This window comes from Triticum aestivum, chromosome 2D (assembly GCF_018294505.1).
Source record: "Triticum aestivum cultivar Chinese Spring chromosome 2D, IWGSC CS RefSeq v2.1, whole genome shotgun sequence".
NCBI classification, from domain to species: domain Eukaryota; kingdom Viridiplantae; phylum Streptophyta; class Magnoliopsida; order Poales; family Poaceae; genus Triticum; species Triticum aestivum.
Window position 1 is genome coordinate 394,285,007 of NC_057799.1, and position 10,724 is coordinate 394,295,730.

Genomic DNA, 10,724 nt, shown 5'->3' on the forward strand with positions numbered 1-10,724 from the left:
TACTTTGATCTCAACATCCCCATATGAGCCTCACCAGTTTATATACTTTTTTGTGGTGCTTATAAAAAGCAAGAAACGATGCTCTTTTTAGCAGGAAATTCTGCAAACCCTCCCAGATATTTCCATTTGCTAATGCAAGGTGCTAAAATTGAGAATATGGAGTCCTTTGAAGATCATCGCTCTACCTGCTCCGCAATACATCAACTGGCGACACAACAAGACCCATCTTCTGTTGCAGGTACTGCCATTTTCTGTGACGCGACTTGGAAGATTGAAAGGGACATTGATTCAGCACCAGCGGGCAGAGGAATCATCATCAAAACTGATACCAATCAACACTTCAAACTGTTGCATGTTTCAGCCCTATCTCCACCAGCAGTATCTTCTCTTCAAGCAGAAATTTTTGGCCTGCTTCTAGCGACCATGTTGGATGAAAAGCTTCGCATACAGGAACCAACTTTTTTCACAGATTCCGTGATATTGGCTTCGGAGGTGACAACTACATCCGTCTTCAACACTGCAGGTCATTGGGTCATCAGACAACTCCTTGCAGCTATTCAACAGTCCACGGTTTTCCATCCAACCAAAATAGCTCATGTTAACAGGTGCTTCAATGTAAAAGTTCATCATCAGCCCCAATTAGCTCTCGAAATTCAGTTTAGGTCTCTACCTGTTAGGTGTGTGTCTTCAGTTTCAGGTCAATGTTCAGGGAGAGATGTTCTCCCATTGTTCAGTGTGAGTCCCTTCACACTCCTCTCTGTAAAATGTTGCTAGATGAATAAAATCTTTCCATGTTCAGAAAAAAAAAACGCAGTGAAAATAACCGAAATCTCCCTATCCGTCTCGGCTCCGGCCTGAACGTCCGATCCGCTCTGCGATGCGGAAACCGCTTCCCCCGGGGAGTACCTGGTACTACACCTATATAGCGCCACGCGTGGCGCACCCAGGACGGCGCGGAAGAAACTAAACTCGAGAAACAAGTGGAGTAAAGCAGTGGCGCAAGCAAGGGAGAAGGCAGAACAGATTGCTTGTGGGATTCGCCGGCGAGTTCGATCGGCGAGGGAGACGGAGGGGAGTCTGATCGGTGCGGTGATGGGGGTGAGGGAGCCGGTGGCAATGGAAATACCGGTGGAGGAGGGGGCGGCGACGAGGGTGCCGCCTCGGATCAGGAGAAGGCTGCTCGACGGCAGGACCAGCGGCGGCGGCGGGCCGGCCAGCGCCGAGGAAATCGACGCCAAGCTCAAGGAGGCCGACCACCGTAGGCAGGTAGGTGTCCCTGTCTGGTACCTTTAGTTTCCTACATTTATCTTTCGCTTTTCCCCTTCTTCCTCCTCACGGTGGATTGCGAAGTCGGAGGCGTGAAATGTGAACTCGAAGTGTTGAGGACTGCTTTCTTTCTATCCTTACTGGTGAACGATAGTTGCGTTTCCTGCTGTTGAAGTAGTATTATTATTTTTATTCTACAGAAGTGGTATTGTTCCTGGAAGAATTTACAGTAACTTTAGACGTCTAAGTACAAGTATGTGAAATACTGTAATTGTGAAAGTTGCGGGTATGTGAAAGAATTCCTTTGGTTGAGCCGCGTTTCTTTTTCTTTTCTAGTTTGGGGTTTTCGGGTGTTTGGATTGAAGCGTTTTCCCCCTATTGAAAAAGGTCTCAATTTTATCTGCAGTTCGGTGAAAGCCTAAACAAGGACAATTAGAGTACTACTGTATTAACTATTGCCTGTAAAAAGGAAAGTTTTTTTAATCAAATAATAAAGGTGAAATTATTGTAGGCTTTAACTGCTTAAGTTAGCCATTGATTTCAGGTTGTTTCGGTGGCAGGAAAATTATGGTAGTTTGGTAGGATAGTTTGCTTTCATCATAGACCACTTGGTTTGGCTTGGAAGTAACATACCTTGCACTTGTACTGCTGAAATTTTAGTTGAAACTTCTGTAGTTCTGTTGGTTGATGTAATCCTGGTAGGGGCTATAGAAACAACTAATGTTCTTTTGGTTGCAAGAAGGTTTGAAAATGAATTAGCGATACATGCTTGATCAAATTAACTCATGTTCAATTGTCCCTCCGCAGCAATTCTACGATTGGTTATCCTGCAAAGCAAGGAAGAAGCCACGGAGCACATCGTGGTCTTCTCAAGAGGAAGATTACGGACAGTGCCTTGAAGCCAAGCTTCAGGCAGCTGAGCAGAAAAGGCTAAGCTTCTTGGCAAAGGCACAGAACCGGTTAGCCAAGTTGGATGAACTCCGACAAGCAGCGAAGAATGATGTGGAAATGCGGATTGAGAAGGAGAAGGAAGAACTTGAGACTAGAGTCGAGACTCGTGTTCGGCAGGCACAGGAAAACCGTATGCGCCTTCTGCATGCAGATATGCAGAGGCGGGCCGCACTGAAGGAGAGAACAGAGAGGTCCCTCATGCAGAAGGTGACATCTGAGAGCAAGTATACAGAGCGGGTGCGATCTGCTATCCTCGAAAAGCGTGCTGCTGCTGAGAAGAAACGGCTGGCGTTGTTAGAAGCTGAGAAGAGGAAGGCTCATGCTCGGCTCATGCATATTCAACGAGCAGCCATGACTGTAAGCAGCCAGAGAGAAGCAGAGAGGATTAAATTGAAAGAACTTCTTGAAACCAAACTTCAGAGGGTATGTGTTGTCATACATATTTTGATTGCAGTTTTAGTTCTCCTGTTCTGCTTCTTATCGGATTTGTTATCTTATTGGAATAGGCCAAGAGGAAGAGAGCTGAATATTTGAAGCGGCGAGGAGGTCCATGCAGTTCTGCTCATGCCGACTACATCAAGCATGCAGATTTTCTTTCAAGAAAGCTTGCAAGGTATTACTACCATACGATAAATTACTTGAATACTAACTATTTGGTTGTATTTGCACGTTCGAGTTAATTGAAGTTTTCTTCTCGTATACTGTAGATGCTGGAGAAGTTTCGTGAAGTCCAGGAAGACAACACTTGCCTTATCTCAACCTTATGATGCTTTGGGAATTAATGAAAAATCTGTGAAGTCAATGCCATTTGAGGAATTAGCTATGTTGATTGGATCTCCCACAGCTCTTGAGGCTACTAAGGCATTACTTGACCAGTTCGAGAGGCGTTTGACTCTTTGTCAGTCAGCAAGTTCATCATCTGCAGAAAATATTGACCATCTACTGAAACGCCTTGCGACTCCAAAGAGGAAGGCACCTCCGAGTAGAGACGGAAGAACAAGGGTTGCAGCAAAAAGGCCAGCAAGAACTTCTGAAACAAGCAGGTTGTCTAGATATTCACTGAGGGTGGTACTCTGTGCTTACATGATCCTGGCTCATCCTAGTGCTGTTTTAAGTGGAGATGGTGAGCAAGAGAAACTACTCATGGAGTCAGCAGCAAACTTTGTCACGGAGTTTGAGCTGTTGGTTAAGACAATACTCGAGGGACCGGTAAGAGCCTCAAGGCAGCCATCTCTTGATGCTGCTGAATCATCTAGTTACCAGAAGTCTGATGATGTTGCCGGTCAAAGTAAATTCAAGACTCGTCTGGTTAATTTTGACAAAGCTTGGTGCACCTACCTTTACAGATTTGTGGTGTGGAAAGTAAAAGATGCAAGATCATTGGAGGGCGATCTTGTTAGGGCTGCATGCAAGCTTGAGCTGTCAATGATGCAAACATGCAAGTTAACTGCCGACGGGCGGTCACACAACCTCACCCATGATATGAAGGCCATTCAGAAGCAGGTTTCTGACGACCACAAACTCCTAAGGGAGAAGGTTCAGCATCTGAGTGGTGATGCAGGGATTGAGCGGATGGACTCTGCTCTCTCAGATGCAAGGTCAAAGTTCTTTGAAGCAAAGGAGAATGGAAGTCCATTGGCGACACCTGTTGCAAACGTATCTACTCCTCTGAGCATTAATTCATCTGGAAAGCTCCCGCCTTCTGAGGTTAATGTTAGTTCCGAAACAGCATCAAGCAGCACATCACCAGTGAATCTGCCTACAGAGAATGAGCAGATGGTCAATGAGATGCTTCATGAGGACGGTGGTGCGATTGCTGGCAATTCTAATGATGCCCACACCATCGAGAAGGATTTCCAAGACAAAGTGAAGGAATCAATGGAGAAAGCTTTCTGGGATGTGGTTACTGACTCAATGAGAGGAGACAAACCTGACTACAGCCAACTGATCAACCTGGTAAAGGAAGTGAGGGATTCGTTGCACGACTTGGCTCCCAAGGGATGGAAGGAGGAAATCTATGAGAACATTGACCTCGAAATTTTGTCTCAGGTAAGATCCCAGTGTTATGCGTATAGAAATTTGTCATCGAATTGCTTCTTTTTTCTTATTCATGAAACATTGACATAATTTTGTTCCTGTACAAATGAAGGTACTCGAGTCAGGCTCCCAGGCCCAATATCTGGGGCAGATTTTGCTCTGGATATGGTCAGAAAGCTGTCTGCTGCTGCAAAGGATGATGAGATGAAGGCAAGTCATGACAAATTATTGAGCGAGTTGGCTGCAAGTTCTGAAGATAATGATAATGGAGTCAGCTCGTTCGTCATTGCTGTCATTAAGGGTCTGCGTTTCACTCTGGAAGAAATAAAGGTGTGTTGAGCGTGTTAATAATTTAAACTTGTCCTATAATTAACTGCAATTGTTTTTATGCAGTGGAATTCTAACATTTTTCTGTTATAAACAGCAACTGCAAGTAGAAGTGAGCAAGGCATATATTCAGCTGATGCAACCAACGATAAAAGGCTCGGCTGGAGTGGAGTACCTGCAGAAGGCTTTCGGCGCTCGCTATGGACCTCCTGCTAATGCGTCAGCTTCTCTCCCTGTAACTCTGCAGTGGATTTCAGCATCAAAGAGCATCGTGGACGCAGAATGGAGGGAACATCTGGGCTCTCTTTCAGTTCTGCCAGCAGCAAATCATGTAAGTTTCTAATAACTATGCAGAGTCTTAATAGCATCAGTAGCATAGCAGCATTCTATTTGTTATCTGATTCCTGACACTAGTTTAATCCTTGGTGGCAGGCTCAGCCCCTTGTTACAGTGCTCCGAGCTGGCCATGGAGCTCCAACAGCTGCTGTACCTTCAGCAGGTAGTTCAGGTTTACCTGAGTGCAAGGGAGAAAAGGTTGACAAGCTTGTCAGGGTTAGCTTGTTGCAGCTTATTAGTGGTATGGAGGGCTTGCAATTGCAGTCAACTCCTGAGAGCTTCCACCTCAACTTTCTGAGATTGAGGGCCGTGCAGGGCCAATTTCAAGAAGTGATTGTGATGGCTACGAGGTAAACTACTATCTTATACTCAGGTTATTCTAGTCTAGTCTGCAGGATGAAAACTTGAATGTGTGCTAACTGAAGTTACTGTTTGTGCAGCATGCTCGTCCTGCGTCAAGTCCTGATGAGTGAGAATTCTAAGATCACTCCTCTGGAGCTGGAGACTGTCATCTCAGAACTCTTCGGCGCTCTGGTGAAGCTGCTGGATAACTCCCCCGAAGCAGGCACCGAAGAGATTGTAGAGGCGATGATGAGCGCGTCAGGCTCGGCCGGCTCTTTGTCGGACGCCAAGATTCAGGCCAGGAGGCAGATAATAACCCGGGTGCTCCTCAAGAGCCTCCAAGCGGACGACGTCGTCTTCAAGAAGGTCTCCCGGGCGGTCCACTGCACCTTCCGTGGCGTCGTCCTCAGCGGCAGCGGCGCCAAGGGCCAGAAGCTGGCGGATGCGGCCCTGCGCCGCGTCGGCGCGGGGAAGCTCGCTGGCCGGGTGGTGAAGGCGGCTGAAGTGCTCATCAGGGTGGCCACGGTCTCGGAGAAGGTCCACGGCCCGTGGTACAAAGCGCTCGCCTGAATGTGAATACATAGCTTACTTTGGTTGGTTCTGTGAATACACACGTTAGGACGGTTGTAAATTCTTGTCCCGCTGGAGGGAATAAGTCATTGTACAGAAATTAATTAGTAGTTCAGGATCTTAAGAATTCTTGGTGTAGGGCAAATATGAGCTCCAGAATTTAGTCAGTCAGGGCCCTGAGATGCTCAATGGCACCTGGGTTACGCCAATGATGTAGGGTGCAATCGATGTAATAATGTGGTTATTAGTTTGTCTATGCTGTAAATATATACTTCGTTTGTTTGAGTAGTTGGGTGTTAAACTCTTGAATCAGTGATTCTGAAAAGGAGATGTAGTTATACATAATCACATCACATGGATTGATGATCTGTTAAAGGCTCAAAGGCTTGTATATTTGCTGTGGCAACCGGGCTGTTGGCTCAGCATTGCAGGTGCGGCTGGTGTTGAGACCTGCCCTCAAGATGTACAATGACAGTTAAAAGGACGCGTCGACATCCTCCATCTTTGCCCAGCCTTCAGGGGGCGCTCCCAGCACTGAGCTGCATAGCTTAGGGGAAGCTGCAAAGAGCGGCGACGTCCTCTCTTTTTTTTTCCTTTGAAATTTGCCTTATCCATTAATTAAGAAGAAGTTTAGAGTTGATTTTACAACACAAAAGCTAAGATAAAATACACAACTTCTACTCTCGCGGCATGATGGTTCCCAAGTGTTTCGCGTCGGCGGTGACCATAGCGGCCTCATTCTTGATGTTGCAAAGGATGATGTTGGAACACCCTAGCATTTGGCTCACGCCAAATAGTGCTATCGCCTTCTGGTTTGCCACGTTCTTCTTCGACATATTAATCCACCAATCCTTGATGGAACGCTCAACATTCCAACGAGAAGTGTCCATGCCGTCCAGGCTAACCCGATCCTTAATCATGCCCCAGAGTCTCTTAGTGAACCGACACTTGAAGAGGTCCACCGTTTCATCGGTCTGCTTACAAAGAGGGCAGAGACCGCAATTTGGCCAATGACGCTTCTGAAGCCTATCCGCCATCCAAATTCGGTTTGGAATCGCAAGCCAAGCAAAAAAATGACTTTGGGAGGAGCCCAAACCTTCCAAACCACATAGCTCATGGGTGATCGTGTGATGCCAAGGAATTGAGCTGTATATGCCGAAGTTGCAGAGTAGTGTCTACTTGTCGTATGCTTCCAAATGATGTCATCTTCGATTTCGTCCACAAGGTGAATAGCTCGAGTGCAAGCCCAAAGGGTCACAAATTGCCGTATGTGGACCATTGTCCAGTCCGTGGGCAACTTAATCTTTGTGATCCAAGCATCGTCGTGCATGTCCTTGCTCACCTTCCAATTTTCCCTAGAGGAGATATCAAAGATGAGTGGTGCCAAGTCAATGAGCATCTCCCCATTGATCCAAGGCAACTCCCAAAAAGGTGCACGGGCCCCATTGCCAATGATGATGTGCGAGGACGCGTAGAAAAGAGCCCGATCCAACTTGTCACAAGGGTTTCGGAGGCTGACGATGGCATGTACCTAGGGTAGGGCAATAGACCTGATCTAAGCACCCTACCCAAGGACACTGCCCTACAGACAAGGACATTCAAAGGACAACAGATTTTACCGACTGAAATCACCACAGGACACAACCCACTCGACTGAGGGTTCACCCGGATAGCCCAATTCCATTCGACCAGGATATATTCATTCAACCATACCAGAAACCACTCGGAGAACAGAAGATCTAAGGTCACTCTGAATGACAACGGTCGGGCTTCACTCCGTAGTCTTAATGATCATTTATATGACTTTAATGCTGGCGTTACCAGTAATGTTCCCTCTTTATGTACATTGAACCCTATGTAACGGAGGAGGGCTGGAGTCCTAGCGCACTCTATATAAGCCACCCCCTCCTCTGGGACAAGGGTTCGCACCCCTTGTAACTTCACGCATAATCCAATCGACCGGCCTCAGGGCACCGGGACGTAGGGCTGTTACTTCCTCTGAGAAGGGCCTGAACTCGTAAATCTTGCGTGCACAACTTCACCGTAGCTAGGATCTTGCCTCCTCATACCTACCCCCCATTCTACTGTCAGTCTTAGAACCACGACAGTTGGGGCCCACCGTGGGGCAGGTATCTTAGTGACTTTCCGGTGAGGTTGCAGTTTTTTCGATCCCCATCATCATGGTTTCCGGCGGCGGTTTGGCTGAGGCCCGCGAGATCCGTCTCGGCACACTCGTCTTCGTCGCCGACGACTCCGCCTGGCTCCAGGAGGCCCCTCTCGACGTCGAGGCGCTCCCCGTCCGCGGGGCGACGCACTTTCGCGCGTGCGTTCGCGGTGTCCTTCTGTGGCAGCCGTCGACCCAGTATCGGTCGGCTCCCGCAGTGTCTTCGCTCCCCGCTGTTCGCCGTCGCAAGCGATCCAGTGGGTCGCGGCTTCAGCGGTGGGTGAAGCACGCGGTGGCACGCCAATCGGCCACCCCCTAAGTCGCGGCAATCGAGCCCGACGAAACTCTCTACGGCCTGTTCGATCTGTCGACTGGCTCCGTCGAGACCCTGTCCGAATGCGACAGCAGCAACCCTGCGGCAGAAGTCCTGATGGTCAACTCACCGCGCAGTCCCCCTGGCATGCGTCGCAACGACGGCGGCGATGGCGGCGGCGATCCGTCGCGCGTTCACGAAGAGTACCACCCCGAAACCCTTTCTTCGCGGCAGAAGGAGGAACTTCACCGCTGTAACATGGAGGCACTCCACACGCCTATCGTTGGAGAGACCTCTGAGGCTCGGGTCTTGGAGGAGGCGCGCCTGGCCACTTTGGCTGAGCGCACCCGACTGGAGAACCTTCAGCATGCACTCGACGAGCGTGCTCGGCAGCGGATCCATGAGTCCAGTCGACGGCAGACTGTTCCCGCCCCAACCTCAGGTATACCGCACTCCGATTCAGAATCTTACAGCAGCAGCCCGTATAGCAGAGTCTATTCAGCCGTCCCAATCGGAGGCTGGAAGAGGTTTGATGCAGATTCGAGCTCTGCTCCGGGCGGCAGGAGAGCAGAACACGACAGTGTCTCAGTCATGGAACAGAATCCATAGCAGATCTGTGGTGGCTGATACAGTCCAGTTGGCTCACAGCCCAAGATCGCCTCTGAGGCGTGAGGGATGTGGGCATCACCAAGAGCAGTACTTGGGTCGGAACCATGAGCAATATGATCATCGACTCGGCCGTGATGACCGCCGTCGAGTGCCTTCGAACCCTCCGAGGGGCGGATCATATGTGCCCCGGCATTATGATGACAGGCGCCCGTACAACGATGAGCGGAGGTTGCCAGTCGACCTAAGAGAGCCGGGTTTTGATGCTAGGTCAATTTTGGTGCATGGTCTGGTCGACAGGAACCGAGCACACAGAGAAGGGCAAGACAGAGATCGTCCGAGTGGAAGCAGAGTACATGTTTCAGGTCCCGAGTGTTTTAGCAGAGCCATCAGAGCTGCTGAGATCCCTCCCAACTTCAATTTGGCGACTGGGGTTAGTAAGTTCACCGGTGAGTCCAAGCCTGACACTTGGCTGGAGGATTACCGAGTGGCTGTACAGATCGGTGGTGGAAATGATGAGGTAGCTATGAAGCATATTCCTCTAATGCTAGAAGGTTCGGCCAGAGCTTGGCTAAGTCAGTTGGCCCCAGGCAGTATATTCAGCTGGGAAGAGTTAGCCCGAGTGTTTCTCAAAACTTTTGAGGGTACTTGCAAATGACCGGCAGGGTTAGCAGAATTGCAACATTGTGTGCAAAAACCGAATGAGACTTTGAGAGATTACATCAAGAGGTGGACCACTTTGCATCATACAGTGGAAAATGTATCTCAACACCAAGCAGTTTGCGCCTTCAAGGAGGGCGTCCGGTATCGAGAGCTTAACCTGAAATTCGGTCGGACAGGAGACATGACTCTGACTCGGATGATGGAAATAGCCACTCGGTATGCTAATGGAGAAGAAGAGGATCGACTCCGCAGTGGAAAGGGCAAACCAGTCGCCCAAGACGCCGGAGCAGGTCGGAAGCAGAAACGCAAAGCCGAGCCAGCAGGTCATAGTGAAGCTTTAGTTATAGCTCAAGGAAAATTCAAGGGGAAGCCCAAAGGACCCTGGATCCCCAAGAAGGTAAAAGATCAAGGAGGAAATGATGTGTTGGATTTGCCATGCCATGTTCACACCAAGAAGGACGAAGAGGGTAATCTGATTTACCCCAAACATACCACTCGGCAATGTCGGCTCCTAATCCAGCAGTTCCGAGAGAAACAGCCTGGTGAGAAGGAGAAAGAGTCTGATAAGGACGAGGACAAGGAAGAAGATGATGAGGGTTTCCCCAACGTCAATTCCACTTTGGTGATTTTTGCTGACGTTGAAAGCAAAAGTCGATTGAAGGTCATCAACAGAGAAGTAAACATGGTTGCTCCCGCAACGCCGACATATTTGAAGTGGTCCAAGACTCCCATCACATTCGACCAGTCTGACAATCCCCCGCGTGTTGCCACCCCCGGGAGGCAAGCATTGGTGGTCGACCCAGTCGTTGGGGGCACCCGACTGACTAAGGTCTTGATGGATGGAGGCAGCGGCCTGAACATTCTGTATGCTGAGACTCTCCGAGGGATGGGCATTCCGATGTCCAAGCTCAGCGAAAGCAACATGCAATTCCACGGAGTCATCCCTGGGAAGAAAGCTGATTCACTCGGCCAGATCACTCTTGACGTGGTTTTCGGTGATTCGAACAATTACCGTAAGGAAAAGTTGACATTTGAAGTTGTGGATTTTCATAGTGCCTATCATGCTATTCTGGGCAGGACTGCATATGCTCGTTTCATGGCTCGACCATGTTATGTGTACCTCAAGCTGAAGATGCCTGGCCCTAGGGG

The 10,724-nt window shown here is 49.0% G+C and overlaps 1 pseudogene; it reads left to right on the top strand.

Annotated features, from left to right (window-relative positions):
* Positions 1 to 963: 963 nt before the first annotated feature.
* LOC123053372 (uncharacterized) lies at positions 964 to 6,134 on the top strand (annotated as a pseudogene).
* Positions 6,135 to 10,724: the final 4,590 nt, after the last annotated feature.